This window comes from Akebia trifoliata, chromosome 8, assembly GCF_017979445.1.
Source record: "Akebia trifoliata isolate Shusen 1 chromosome 8, ASM1797944v1, whole genome shotgun sequence".
Classification (NCBI taxonomy): Eukaryota; Viridiplantae; Streptophyta; class Magnoliopsida; order Ranunculales; family Lardizabalaceae; genus Akebia; species Akebia trifoliata.
In genome coordinates this window covers 19458099-19473649 of record NC_141382.1, presented here as the reverse complement: position 1 = coordinate 19473649, position 15551 = coordinate 19458099, and the positions used below count along the sequence as shown (strand labels likewise).

The 15551-nt window shown below is 34.5% G+C and overlaps 1 long non-coding RNA gene across 1 annotated transcript; it reads right to left on the bottom strand.

The window, feature by feature from the left end:
• Nucleotides 1–12067: 12067 nt before the first annotated feature.
• LOC147396345 (uncharacterized) lies at nucleotides 12068–14327 on the bottom strand. The gene is made up of 4 exons (XR_015180775.1): nucleotides 12912–14327; nucleotides 12636–12829; nucleotides 12487–12546; nucleotides 12068–12397 (listed from the first exon to the last, which is right to left on the bottom strand). It is a non-coding gene; the product is annotated as an uncharacterized LOC147396345 (long non-coding RNA).
• Between the last annotated feature and the right edge of the window lie 1224 nt (nucleotides 14328–15551).

Sequence of the window (15551 nt, the reverse complement as noted above, 5' to 3'; positions counted from 1 at the left end):
TTTTGATTCCTAGTAGTAACCGTAGTTTTCAAAACATGCATTTAGGAATTTTTATCGAACTTGTCTTTATAAATTATAGAAATCTTTGTTTGATTTTCAATTCATATTAGAAATAGACATTTGATGTGTTTTTATCAAGTTTTAACATTAGTTTCATGGGTGGATCAAGGGATTTGAATAATGGAAAGGAAACCCTAAAAAATAGATTGAAAAATCAAAATTTTGAGCAAGCATTAGCTTGCTGACAATACCACCGTCAGAAAAAAATTTGAGCAAAACTTTTCTAGCTTTTGACTTGCTCTTCCCACAGCTTGTACATGAATTCCCACCCTTTATTTCATTAAAAATATTTAAGTAAATATCCTCTTTTTTTACTTTTCATTTATTTAAGTTCTTTAATAAAATTCAGATATTTACTTTAAGTTCTTTAATAAAATTAAGATTTTAGCCCCATTTCGGAATAATGAGAATGGTTTCAAGATCGAAATCTTAAAGAATCACAATCCGAATTTTGGTTTGAAGAACAAAACATAAATTTCGACATTTTCGACAAAATTTCAAAAGTTAATATCTTTCGTGTTACTTTGAATTTAGCTATAAAAATTACATGGTGTCGAATCTCGTGTTCAAGGCTTTCATTTTCAAAAATCCATTTTCAATTTTGAGAACTTTGAAAAATTGATTTTCTGACACTTAGCTAAATTTTCACCAATTTTTTAGTTTTGACAGTTTGACTTCGCATACATATTGGGATCCCATTTTAATTAAAATTTAATAGTTTTTCGATTGAATGAATAAAAATAATTTGAAAGATTGAAAAGAAATGTTTGGTTTAAAAAAAGAGTGAAAACATCAAGAAGATGGAAAAAGGGATAAAACGGTAAAATGTCAGAATCACACCCAAGGAGTGATGTCTGCATTTTACATTGATGTGTTGTGTGTAGATTGGTGAAGGGATATCTAGGGATAATAATTGGTTGCATGTTTATTTAAATTTTTTTAGCGCGATACACTAAGTTCTGTTATTTATTTTTGGTCGCGTGGTCATAATTGCATGGTAGATAATTGGATATCCATTATCAACCTTATATTGATAATTTATCGTTTGTTTTTAAAGAAAACGATATATATATATATATATATATATATATTTATGTAGCTACTTTGTGAGTTGTTAAAGAATTTGTGAATGCCTGAAAGGATAATGCGTCATATCATCCAGAGTAATGTACTATCCTACGATGTACGGTAGAGACTACCAAACTCATACATGGTATGGGATGCGTATGAGAGTGGAGTCATAACTGGAATCCGGGTCCATTCCTTTCTATCTTTACCAGTGAAATTGTATTGTAAAGGTGATTGTTTATGAATAGAGTTCTATACTTTGAGAATTACATGCACGTCTAATAGGCATACACGAAGATGATTAGTCAGTGATCACGAACAATCTAGAAGTAGTCAAACGTTCTGACATATTGATTAGAAGATATGGCACGAAGTTTGAAATAAAATTATAGTTAGGATTCCTTCCCTCACTAATATGTGAACTCTCTACCACCAAATATCTAGATTAAGCATGCTTTATCTTGGTCTTATCTAAGCATAAAATGTCTAAGTTAGCATATGAGGTGTAGAGATTCATTTAAAGCTTTGATCAATTGGAGTTGGATAAAACCTTGAAGAAAACCCTATAAACAACATAAAGAACATAGAAAGATAAAGACATAACCACATAATTAAAGCTTGTTCCTAGGCTTTCTCTTCTCACTAATGTAGGGAGTCTAGTCTATGGTCATTACAAGGATATAAGAAGAAATAATAGAAAAAATACTTATATTCATGTGGTATTAAAAATACACTATCGTCTTCTTGAGAAATTACAGAAGTTGCTGAAATAAATCATAACTAAAAAATAGAAAAATTACAAAGAAAATGTCAAGGGCATTGGGGGAGAAGAGAGAAAAGACACGAGCTCAAAGATTCTTTTCGAATTGGGAAAATGATCTATTTATAAACTTGAAGTGCTCTAGAAGGATCAAAAAATAGTTGCCTTCACTTTTGGGTATAATCTCATTTGCAGAGTACATTGAAACTTTTTTAAGATGATCAATTCGAGGTGGACTACACCACATTGTTTTTTGATTGCACCATATTGATCTGGAAACATCTAGATCTCTAGTTTTGTATAGTTGTTTGATTGGTCTTTCTGATTGCAATGCATTCTTGATTGATTGATTTGGTGTTCATCTACATAAGTTGATCATTGACCTATACAGTGAACACATATGATTAGTTTTTTGATAATTACATTTACTTTGTACAATTAAACCTAATTAACATAGTATAACATAAAATGTGATAAGTTGAGATTTAAAATTTATTTATTTACCTAATCTAATGAAATAAAGATGGAAATTGAGATAAATGCCTGAGAAAAATACAGATAAATCAGTGTTTTGAGACGTTGATCAAACCCCTAAACTCATTTTTTCTAGTCCCTTAGAAAATAACTATACCATTTTCTTAGGCATTTCGACTACATTTAATGAATACAACAAGCCCTTAAACCACTAAGTTACCCCTAGTGGACGAGTTTGACTCGTGAGGATTTGTAGAGAATATACCCACAAAATTTAAAATAATTTTTGAAGTAATAATGGCGAAAATCAAAACTTATATCTAAAATCACAGGTTCTTTTAAGATTTATTAGATTGGTCGTTTGACATGACCGTAAGCAATGGGTCTCTTTTTGACGTGTCAAGACGTTCGACTACTATAAACTTTTACTGATCACTGACTAGCCATCTTCGTCTATACTTACCAAAGGTGTATGTGATTCCCATTATACATCCACACTTGTATACAACAACCTTTACATTTCAAGTTCACTCAAAAATATAGAAAAGAATAAATCTGAATTCCAATTGTGACTCCAAGCTCATACGAGTTCCATACCAAGTATGAGTTTAGTTGTCCCTACCGTACATCCTAAAATAGTATATCACTCCTGATGATGATATGCCAGCATATCATTTCAGGTATTCACAAGCTCTTTAATAGTTTACAAAATAGCTACATATACATATTATTTTTCTTTGAAAAAAATAAGAAATTAACATTATAAAGTTGAGAATGGATATCAAGTTTCCTACCATGCAACTGTAGTCACTTGGCCTAAATTAAATAATAGTAAAGAAAATATAAATAACACATCGTGTTAACATATCGTTAATATATATGCACATCACATCGTAACAATAGAAAGTAAATTACCCTTAGATATCCATTCATCAACCTACACATAGCACAACAATACAGACATCACCTCTAGGATGTGATATTGGCATCTTATCGTTTCATTATTTTTTTTCTTTTTTTCGATATTTGCACTTTGCAACTTTTCAAAAATAAACTTCTTTTTTTCAATATTTATCAACTCAATATAAATTCATTAAATATTAAATTATTTTTCAACTTTAGAATTCATTTTGATCATTCAACTTAAAAACTACCAAAAATTGAGTCAAAATGGAGTCTTGGCAGATGCACGAAACAATTTACCAAAACAAGGTCTGGTGGCAGTTGGCGATGGCACCGCTAGTGCTATCGACAGCACTGGACAAACTGTACAAAAAATTGATTTTCTTCTAGTTTTTCATTGCTTCTTCGATACACTATCCCCTCCCCCACATATCAATTGTTAAAAATACAATTTAAAACACATCAAACATGTATGTTGCGCATGAATTTGAAATAAAAGAAGAAAATTTACGTCTTAAAACAACATCACAAGTTTTATAAAAATCTTAAATGCATTTTCGAAATCTATGAATACCGACAAGAATCATAAGTCCCTACCAAATCCATGGTTGTTGAAAATGAAAAATTTGTACGAAAATCAAGATGTATAGTGTAGGAATCGAGGTGAGTTGAACTTGGGTACGGTTAGTTTATGAAACAATTTGGTTGGTTGCAAAGAGCTCGATGACGGTGTTTTTTTTTCCCTTTTTGATTGAGGACAAATCTAACTTTAAATTCAAGAAAACTCGTGTTAAACATATCAAAACATACTCGAAGGCATGGCTGGTTTTTTTTACAAAAAATGAAGAAAGAGAAGGGAAATAAAAAATCCATGATGGTGAAGTCGTAGATCTCATCGATGCGAACAACTTTCTCTTCTTCGTCGATGACCAATGAAGTTACAATCGAGATGAATCTCGATCGAAATCTAGTTAAAACCATCGAGTTCTAAATCATATAAGTCAATTGGTCTTTGACAGGTTGGGAAAGATAATGAAAATAAAAGAAAAACTTAATCTTTTATATAAATAAAATATCCAGACAAAATTCGTATTTTCTAATTTGTTTCTATATTTGAAGCTAGTTCGACTTTTCGGGCTTAGAAATTGATGAGTGGACTTAATGGTGTGATCGAATGCTTCAAATTCTCGCTCTAACAAAAATTTACTTCTTCTAGTCCCGTTTGATACGAAAATCGAGGATTTGAAATTTTTTCATTTGAACTCGAATTTAAGCATGCATAATGGCTAAAGTATATTTTTTGGTCATTTTGAATTAAATAATGTACTCAGATTTCATGAAAAATAAACATAACAAAATCCGAGAGTTTTACCCAAAGTTCCACTTTCAGAATTTTCTCAAAAGTTCACCATTGGATTTTTCTCAAGATATGAATTAACAACTTGAGGAATTATATTCTACCCTCTTTAATAAAAAATTTCAAATTTGCAATTTCAATATTGTATCCTATTCTTCAAATAGTCCTAATGCGTGATATTTATATCGAATTCAACATTTCTACCTCTAATTTCAATTTTCTAAAAAGTCAAATAATTATCTCAAATTCATCATGGATGTTTATTTTTAATCAACTAGTTGACTAATTATAAAAACCTTCACTAAACCCATAAGTTGACAGTTAGATCTTCCAATCAAATTTTTGAGTTTGTCGAGTCCTTGTGATCAATCCTTTCATCATTTCCTTTTGCACCTTGCTCCATGAATGTACAAATATGTATCCAAGGTAAGGTTTGATGGTGGAAATGGGATCAAATGAAAGGTTTAGGAAGATTGAAGGGGGATTCACCTAAGTTAAACTCTTATGTGTGTAGAGATTGTTTTCAAGGTGTGGAAAGGGGAGAGAACAAGTTATCTAACAATTGATCAAGCCCTAATGAAGTCAAAACTTCTCAATATAAGGAAAAATAGTGGGTAACAACTCTATTCTTGGTGGCACAAAAAAATGCAACAGTTATATTCTTAATCGTCATTTAGTAGCACCGAATGGACACCCTAATACCAATTTTTGGTAGCAAGGTTGAATTTTCGATGGCACCAGCCACTATTCATCGATGGCACTGAGAACGTTATTCACAGCACTATTTAGAATTACCAAAAGAATGTTGATAATATGATGCAATTTTGACATATCCTATAATGCCATGAAATTTATTACATATATCGAGGAATTAAATTAACTATATTGACCTATTTTCCTATTAAAAAAAATAAATAAATTATTAAAATAAAATAATGATATTATTGATTTAAAATAATAACTTCTAGGAGGAGAATCTGTAAAATGAAATGTACAATTCGGAAAATCTTATCATGATTATTATCAAATAATTAGAACATTTAGTTGAAGTAGATAAAACAAAAAAATTTATAGGAAGCTCTTTTAGTCAAGCAGACATAACTATTAAATTCAAAAGAATCGAAAAACATAGTTTAGACTGTCTGCATGCTTAAATCTAAGTTTAATATAATAATTTATGAAAATATCAATTTTATTAAGAAAACTTAGAGCACAAAGGGTATTTTGGTCAATAGAGAAAAATCAGTGAAGAATTTCAAAAATTCGATATACAATTCAAATTAGTCTAATGTAATGGACATAATAGAGAAAAGAAAAATGTATGGAAAAAATAATAATATTTAATTAATTTTATATTATTAAAATATTAAAATAAATTATTTTATTAAATTGGGTGTAATTATAATTATTTATCAAAAAGGATAAATTTGAAAATTTTGAAATGTTAAAGGGATAGAATGTAATTAAAATAAAAATAAATATTATTATATTATATTATATTATATATTATATATTATTATATTATATAATAAAATATTATAATTTAAAAGGTGTTTGAATATGTGATACAAGAGAGTTTTAAATCAAAAGTGGCTTGTTGGGCGGGGCCTGAGCTCCCGGGTTGCCCGAGACTCAAATCGGCATCCATACAAAAAGCAATTTCGAAAAAGGGAGAAAAAATAACTTGAAGAACTCCTCCAAACCTTAGAAGGACTCTCAAGAACTCACAAGGACCATCACTCTAGGGTCACTCACACTCTCACACTACACGCTTAGGAAAACGTGACTGAATTGGTCCTAGTTACTCTTCGGAACAGAGTGGAAGCAACTGTATTAGTTTATATATTATAATATAAAATTTTATATTATTACAAAGTAAAGAATAAGTTGATGTTCATTATATTTGTGACATTAAAATCGAAAAAGAGACTGAGTGAGTTCGAAAGTGGGTTCGCGTAAGTTGCGTTCAATCGAGATTTAACCATGTTTAGGATGAGAATTAAGATTTGGCACTGAAGAAGAAAATAGCCACGACTTCAAGATCTACTTAGTTATCAAATTATTTCATTGAATCACTGAAGAAATTAACCTAAAAAAATTATTTTTATGCTATAGGGACTCAAAAAACCTAGTTGCGAAAGTAGAAAATTTATAATTTCAAATTCGTAATATAGTTTTCAATGACATCTGTTTTATTTTAATTTTGATAGTTAGATTCAAATTTATTATGATTTAAATTCAAAATTCATGTATCGAATTGTATAATAATTCATTTTATATCTTTTCTCTAATATTTAAATATCGTGAAATAAAAATAAATGAATTTGGGTAAGTATAACTAGAAAATCAATTTGTTTAACAAATTGATTTTCATAATAATTTTCATCAAGTGTTCATTTTAAAAACTATTAAGGTGTCATGTTTTGAAAATGTATTTTCATTGAGTGATTATCTATTAAAAGTAAAATAATGAAATGTTCAAATTAAGTTTGAAATCGAGAATGAAAGTCTCGATTGTTTATAATCAAGAATGGGATTCTCGATTGTTTATAATCGAGAATGGGATTTTCGATTGTATATATTTGTATTGAGGAATTTTTAGATTTAGAGTGCTTTTGAGCATTGTGTAATAGAGCATGGGATGCAATTAGGACGGTAATCGTAGGACGGTGAACCTACATGTTTACTATTTTATAATGTACTACTTTTGATATACTATTGTATGTTTATCATTCTAGAATACTTGGGAATATCTTCAAATTTACAAATTTATTTTAAATGAATTTTGAAAAATATAATTATTATTTTTGTTATCTATTAAAGGGGTAATGAATGCCCATAAGATTAACTGGTAGCTCTTTCTAGAAGTAATTAATTAATTTAGAATAATATGGGTTTGATATTCTTTTCGGTAGTATGGGATACCACTTGAAAATATTTTTGTATCTACTATTTGGAAAATTCATATCTTGTCTTTATTGGAAAATAACAAATTGTATTATAAAGATGGTTTGTAAATTATTAGATTGATTGAGGACATATACATACTACAGAGGTACGATAAAGTTGACTTGTCAAATGATCATTTACAGTGTATAGTAGTCAAATGATTGATCTCCGTTAGGGATCAATAGCCAACCTGAGCTGAAAAACACAGTCAACTAATTATGGTAAATTGCCAGAATTATCGTAAAATTAAGAATTAATGGTAAGTTCCACACTGGTTAAGTACTTGAGCATCGATATATATATATATATATATATATATATATATATATATATATATATATATATATATATCGATATTTTTGTATCAGTTATATACTTCGTCATTCTTATAAAATACATTACCAAGATTGATATTATTATGGTGTGTTTATGTTTCTTTTATTTTATTATAAGAAGGAAATATTTCATTACTATTTTATTAAAAATTAACATATTTCGAGTGTTATTAGTTTTGTTTATTTATTTAAAAACCTGCATTATTTATAATAGATTATCTTGTTTATCTATTCATACTAAGACTATTAATTTGAAATGTGAGTTTATTATTGAGTAACTTCCCTGTTACTCACTCTACCAATAAAACATTACAGATGTCCCAACTACCAAGATGTTTATTCTTGATAAAAACATTATATAGAGGGATCACAATATCAAGATGATGAGCATTATTTGTATTATATGTGAGCTAAGATTTGAGTTTAGCAAAAACATTTTGTATAGTTTTGGACTTCTTTGTATATATTAGTATTATGTGTGTTGTGTATTATTATATATATATATATATATATCCAGAGAGTGAAAATTAATATTTATGACTTGAACAAATGTTGATCAATATGAGATATGTAGTTGATCTATATATACTTTTCAGTTGTAATTATAGTATGTTTTTAAGGGATTTATATTCGTTATGATATGGTGGTTGAAAGATAATAGAAATATGAATTTTGATTATACAAGTATATTTCTAGAGGTAAAATTTTTTCATAAGTCCAATTTTTAGGGGAAACTCTGTCGAAATTATTTGAAAGAAATCCATATCGTATTTAAGTTTTGAAGATCTTCATTTGGATTTTTAATTATTTTTTGCTTCACCCTTGAGATTTGGGAAAATCTAGATACTAAATCGGGGAGCGTGACATACCCACTTAATGCGTTTGCTCACAGCCCAACAAATATTTGACAAGTGGCACAAATGATATCAACAATAGAGAGATTTTCTCTCTTGCCTGTTGCCCACATATTTATTTTTTTAGAATTCAAATCTTAAAAAAGATTGTTGGGCCCACATTGATTATCATATTTACAATTCAACAACACGACCTTTTAGATTTTATGAAAATATGCATATTTAAAAATAATAAATTAAAAAAATATTATTTTTTGAGCTTGATCCAAGGTGTTGAAAATGAACGACCAGTAAGCACCCAAATTTAAAAATAAAATTCAATGGTGAAAAATAATTTTTTTTAAGTCTGAAAGGGCACAATGAGTAAAAGAATCAGACTATGGCAAGATCAAAGCCACCGTAACGATGAAAACCCAAAAAAAAAAAAGTTGATGTGCAAAAATGTGAAAACCGGGTCTGGTGAAAACTGTAACTAGTGTTAGGGGCAATAAGGGCAATGAAAAAAACGAAAGAAAAAAAAAAAGAATTCCTAACTCGCAACAATATAAATTGTGAACAGTAAAATCTTTCTAAAATCCTGAGGCTTGAGCAGATGATATTCTTACAATACCAGGGCACTGGGGATGACTCTATAAGGATCAAAAGAGTGATTGACGCTCGTATCCCCTGGTTTTGGTAAAAACACCACGACCGACACAACCAAAGATTTTACAAACTCTGAATTTATCTTACTCATTTGATAACGACATTTCATAAAATTTCAAAATAAAAACTACTATTTTGGCCAATGACGACAAATCTAAGACTTATTCAACAAAACTTTATGTTTTCAAGAACAATAGATATACCTAAGGCCAAGTAAATACAAAACCTATTTTCTTTACATTAAATATTTCAATATTTGGCATACATCCCTAAATGACAAGAAAATACCAAAAAACAGGAATACAACACATAGTCCATCAAATGTCATGGTAAGAAATGAAAAAGGAGTCAAGGCATTCCTACAAAGCACTGATCCGGACAGCTTAGCTAGTCATCATTCTCTTAGCATCCGAAGTATCATAACTCACCAAATATGCTGTAAAGTTATCAAAATGGGGACTTCTGGGCAAGCCTATCCCTCAACTCAGCAACTTCGGCTCAAAGCCTAGCCACTTCACCACTATCACTAGATCCTGACTATACAAGACCAGATGTCAGTCGAGCAATCTCTCTCTGCATCTTCTTCTCAAACTTGAGCAAAATAGCCTGAATTTGGCATGATCAGTTTGGGACTCCTCCACTCGATCTCGATAATCAAAGAAGGATGAAGCACAAGGACATGCTCAGGGCACAATCGACACCGAAGGCTTCCCAGAGATGAGTTCTCAGATCCAATGCAAGTATGACGGGAATAGGTGTGCTGAAAAGATGGGTCGAGTCAAAACCTCAACTTGACTCCATTCTTTCATGAGTCGACTCAGAAAGGAGGTTGATAAAGGACCAACCAGTTCACCAAAATTCTCAGGGATAAGCACACCCTGATCATAACATAATTGTTGAAGAATCCGAGTCGGTACATAGTAAGTCGCCTCGTAAAAACCAATCAAGATAAGGAAACGAACCCCGTCAAATGCAATCAAGGGAGACCCTTGAGGTTGGAATACACCAACCCATCTCACCTCTTCAACATCAAGGTTACAAATGAAAGCATACCACTTCTCCTTATCACTTGAGATCAATGGAGCAACTTGTCTCGATATCATGAGGACAAGATTGGCATTAATGCAAAACGGACAATTAACAACTTCGGTTGAAGCCACGTGGTCCATAAACCCAAGTTACAAAAATAGAAGCATTCTAAACTTTTGAAAAACTAGTAAATTTAAATTCAAATCTATGTTAAGTTTGGAGTTTACCTGTAGGAGTGGAGCATATCCTTGGAAAATTCGATCATGACCGGATGAACAAACCGTAAGGGATTGGAATATCTCACTCAAAAGTATGGGAGCCAACCGTCATCCCTCTCAGACTTATTGAATCACTTAAATGAGGGAAAGGTCCATAATGTCTCCACCACCCGGAAACAAGAGTTGACTCACTACCATAAACGTGAGAGCATTAAAATGAATCAATGATCTTGAGGGATTTGTAAGACGATCAAGAAAGATCTAAACATCGTCTTCAAAACCGATCCACCATCTGGGATCTTTAAAAATTTGCGGTTTATCCCCAAGAAGTCGGAAGCTTCGCCTCGATAACCATCTCGCAAAGGTGGAACAACAACCATATCCGTCATCTAGAGACCCAACAACACTTCAAGCTCTTCAATGGTAGGAGTCATTTCATGTTCCTCAAATTGAAAAAGGTTGAGATCGGGAACTGAGCACCCTAACATTGCCTCAATCAAGCTTCATTGTAATGGAATCTTTAGCAAGGAGAAAGTAAACCCCAATTTATTTAAAATCCATTGAACCCTTTCATCACTATCCATAACCTTTATCCAGCTATTCAAGAAAGGATCAACAATGCCATACCTTTTCAAGTTAGGAAGAGTGTGAGGCATCTTCATGGAGCTTAGGGGAGAAGTCTTGAGAAAGAAGTCTCGAATGGTGGAACATGCTTTGTAAAATAGAAAATCGTTATGGTCCGTGGCATAAGCACGGATAAAGAAAAAATGGGCTCATCCGTATCTAAGGTACGGATGAAAATCAAAATGGACTCTTCTATGTTTAAGGCACGGAGAAGCCAAAATTGACCTATCCGTGCCCAAAGCACGGATGAATTCCCAGATGACTCATCCGTACTGGGAGCACAGATGAAAAATTGACAACGCTTATCCATGTTGAAAACATGGACCAGAACATTTTTTAACCTTAGGGCCCTGAATTATTTGATTCCTTAAATATTAAGGACCACGTAACGGTCATCTTATGTCCCAAAACCTTAAAATCACATGGAAAATAATCGGGACTCCCACATACTCGATAAATGTGGTCAAAACTCTCGAAAGCTCTCAAAATGTATACTAGGCACATAGGGGCTCACTGTGATCATAATGGATCGATTCAGGCGGTCAAAACCCCACAAACCACATGCCCCCGTATTACTCACCATTAGGCCCATGGGCCCCCAAACAACTCACACCGCTCGAGAGAATACTCGAAGAGTCCTTTGGACCCTGATTGCACCCTTGGCCTATTCGCAGGCTCACAAACACTCAACGGGCCTATGGAGACACTGATAATTGATATCATTCTATGGAAGCCTATTAAGACCCGAGTCAATTGCATGCACAATTATAATGATACAATAAATGCTAAGAAATGATAAACATGATTGCATATATACAACATGCCAAAATGTTTATACAACATGTCTGAGTCTAATACAAAAATATCTACATGTTTTGCAAGAAATAAAATCATATCAAAGGGGGGGTAGCATCATCCTGGGTGCTCTGAGTCTCTAGGATTACTCTAGAAGAAGATCCAGCAACTGCACCCAAGCTAGACACCCCGGAAGAAGGTAAACCGTGCATCCACAATTGTCCATCGAAGTCCGTGAAGAATAGCTCCGCGTTAAAGGCAACATCCTGCTCTGTAGTCCCCACGATACCAGCACTTAGAACAAAGGGACCAGTGGAAAGGGAGGCCTGAAAAGAAATAAACAAAGCAAGTGAAGAAACATGCAGATATATACTGGATATGCATGGAAATGAACAACTAAAATGCAAATGTTTACCCTGGGAGGTGTCAGAGGGCACGTAGAGGTACTCGCTCCATCTCAACGTAGATGATAGTCCTGAAAAGATAATGAAAGAACAAATCAAAACAGGATACAAATGAACTACGATCTACCAATAGAAAAGAAAGGAAACAAAAGCAACATACTATCTCGGCCAGAACTCTCGTAAGGCCATCTCCAACTCTAGCTCCTGGATATGGGCAGCTTGCGCCTCGATACAAGCCGCCTGCTCCTTCACCTTAACCCTGGAGGCCCTCCACCTATTTTCCATCTCCATGGCCTTCGCTACCTGCTCCTCGATAAGGACATAACCCTCTCGAAGGAGACGAAGGTCATCGGCCTAGGATCAAAAGTACTAACCAAATGAGAACGATAAAAGGCATAAAGTTATAAGGAAAGAGATATAGGGACACAATTTATACCGTGATAGCATGTTCCTAAATCAGGACCCCTCAGATCTCAGTGATCATAGCCCGAGCAGTGATTGTAGGCATGATGTATCCAATGGATGCCTCTCGGAACCAAGCTTGGTAGTCACCAGCCCAGCAGCATCTACGGTCCTCGATTGGGCAAGATATTCATCCATCGTCATAACCCCCGAAATAGGCTCAGGTGGAGCGACAAGGATGCGAAGCCTCCCGTCGTGCTGGAAGAATAGACGCTCCCCCAGATAAAATGTGTACCTCTGTTCTCCAATGAAATAGGGGTAGCATTGTCGCCTAGTGTTACGACAGTAAGCGTTCCTCACCTCCTGCCTCCCGCTGACAGTACGGGGAAGGTATCGTAAAGTAACAGAGAAGATCTGCAAAAAAGAAAATCAGACAACATGTACAGATAACTCCAAGTTCAAAAGAACAGAGGAAAATGGTTAAAATACTCACGTCTCGAAGGCGACATCTGCCAATATGGGCCCGGGCACTCCTAGGGCTACTCCTGATAGCCCTGGCATATCTAGTAACCCAAAAGACACCCAATGGATAACCCTCATCAGGATGACGACGGGTAGGCAGATAAAATGGAAAATATACATGGACAAAAATCTGGAAAAAGGGTTGAAAAGTGTCAGACAATGCACAAGATATCGATGAAGAAACCAAGAAGAAACGAAATTGAGATCTATTTACCTCAATAAACTGTCAGAAGAAGTGAATAGAGATCCCAGCTTCATGGGGTATAGTGATCCCTTCCACCACTCGATCAAGTCCGGCAAGAATGGTACCATAAATGAGGTTCCCCCAATCAAAATGGCCAATATGATCAATGTCGTACATCATGGAAAAGAAAGTGGTAGAAACTGAAAAGTCATCCTCTAAGAAGAAACAACTGTCAATGAGAATGAGAAAGCAAATGCGAAAAACTGTATCAAAATCTCTGTCTCCAAACCGGGCCACTCTTTATCGGTAGGTGTGGGGGGTCCCATCCTCTCCCTCGATTAGTAACAGTCCCATCAACACCTCTGTACTAATCTGTCCCATCTTCCCAACCATGGAGGCAAGGACCCTGGCAATACACCATAGCTCGCCTACCTCCTGACAGTCAGCATAGTCAGAGGTAGGGGTTCTCAATCCATAGCTATGCCCATAATCGCCACGAAGTCTGATGGCTGGATGTTTATTTCCAGCTCCGGCATATGAAAGGGGTGAGTCGCTGGAAACCACCTCTCAACCATGGCTAGAAATAGAGGTCGATCATCTCTAAGCGTTGGATCTACAAGAAAGCTCCGAAACCCATCATCGAGAATTGAGTCCGGATATCATTTGAGAATAGTGCAACTGTAGATAGAAACAAGCTTCACGTACACCTGAAGCTCGCCGAAAGATAGGGGGTGGGGATATCCAATCGAACAAGCATGAAGACATGCCTCGCTAACCCATGAAGAAGAGAGGTATCGCTCTCCTCCTTAGGGATCTCTATCCTGAGAACCTCTCAGACTACTCTGCCTGCACCCGCAACCCTATCTGCCTGGCCTCTACCCCCTCTGCTACCTCGTTTGCCTATCCCACCAGTACTACCTGCAAGGTCCTCAACTGGACCGCTCTGAAAAGTGATAGCCTCCTCTGCCCGACTGCTGAAAGAAGAACCAGCCATGAAAGATGAATCGGGCTTCCACAAAGGCCGACCCGGCCTACCAGTCTCTGTAGCCACCCCAGACCCTAGAGCAAAGCGAGTCCGGGTCCTAGGTTTCGCCTCCTCCTCCTCATCCGAAGAATGCCTGGTCACCCTGGTCCTCCTCTCTCTACCCATCTACAAGTCAATAAGCCATTGAGTCAATAGAAAAAAGGCTTCCTATTTGCTTATCTCAATGTAACCTAGCCATAATCCAACCCTACCCGCCTACCTACGTCCACCCATTTCAAAGCTACACCTAAGCGAACCCAACATACCCACATTTCAAACCTAGGAGAGATAAGCCTGATTTAAAACCCACCTACCCAACCACTCAATCTATCCAGCCAAAAGTCAAACCAACAACAATGCAACCACCCAAAACCTGTGAATCGCCGTCCCAACCTCAGATTTCACCTTTTAAAGCCCATTTCATCCAACACATCCAAAGTAGGACGCTAACACCCATAATTCGCCACCTGCACCTATCAAACCTCAAAATTGCCCACTCCATCTCACCAAAACTTTCAAACTTGATCAATCAATCATTTGCTAACCTAAAATCTGTTCAAATATCCAAAATGCCCTTCCTACTCATCCAAGATAAATTACTCAATTATCCATCCCAATTATGTCAAGATGTTATTAAAAAAAAAAAGAAAATGTGTGGATACCCAAAGCAAAATGTTCATATAAGCAAGGTGAAACAAAAAGGAAAGAGGAGAACAAGCATGATACGCAATATTTCTACAACAAAAGCATGCTAGAGAAACGAAGGAAAAAAGAAGAAGAAGTCGACTTGTTCAAACAGTCCAAATCCAGTCCCACATCTTGTCCTTAAACTACCCTTAAACAGTTCTAATTTCTCACCCGAACAATCCCTAGATAGCCCCAATTTTCAACCTAAACAGCCCTAAAACCAGCCTCAATCTCCTACTAAAACAATACCAAGTCTG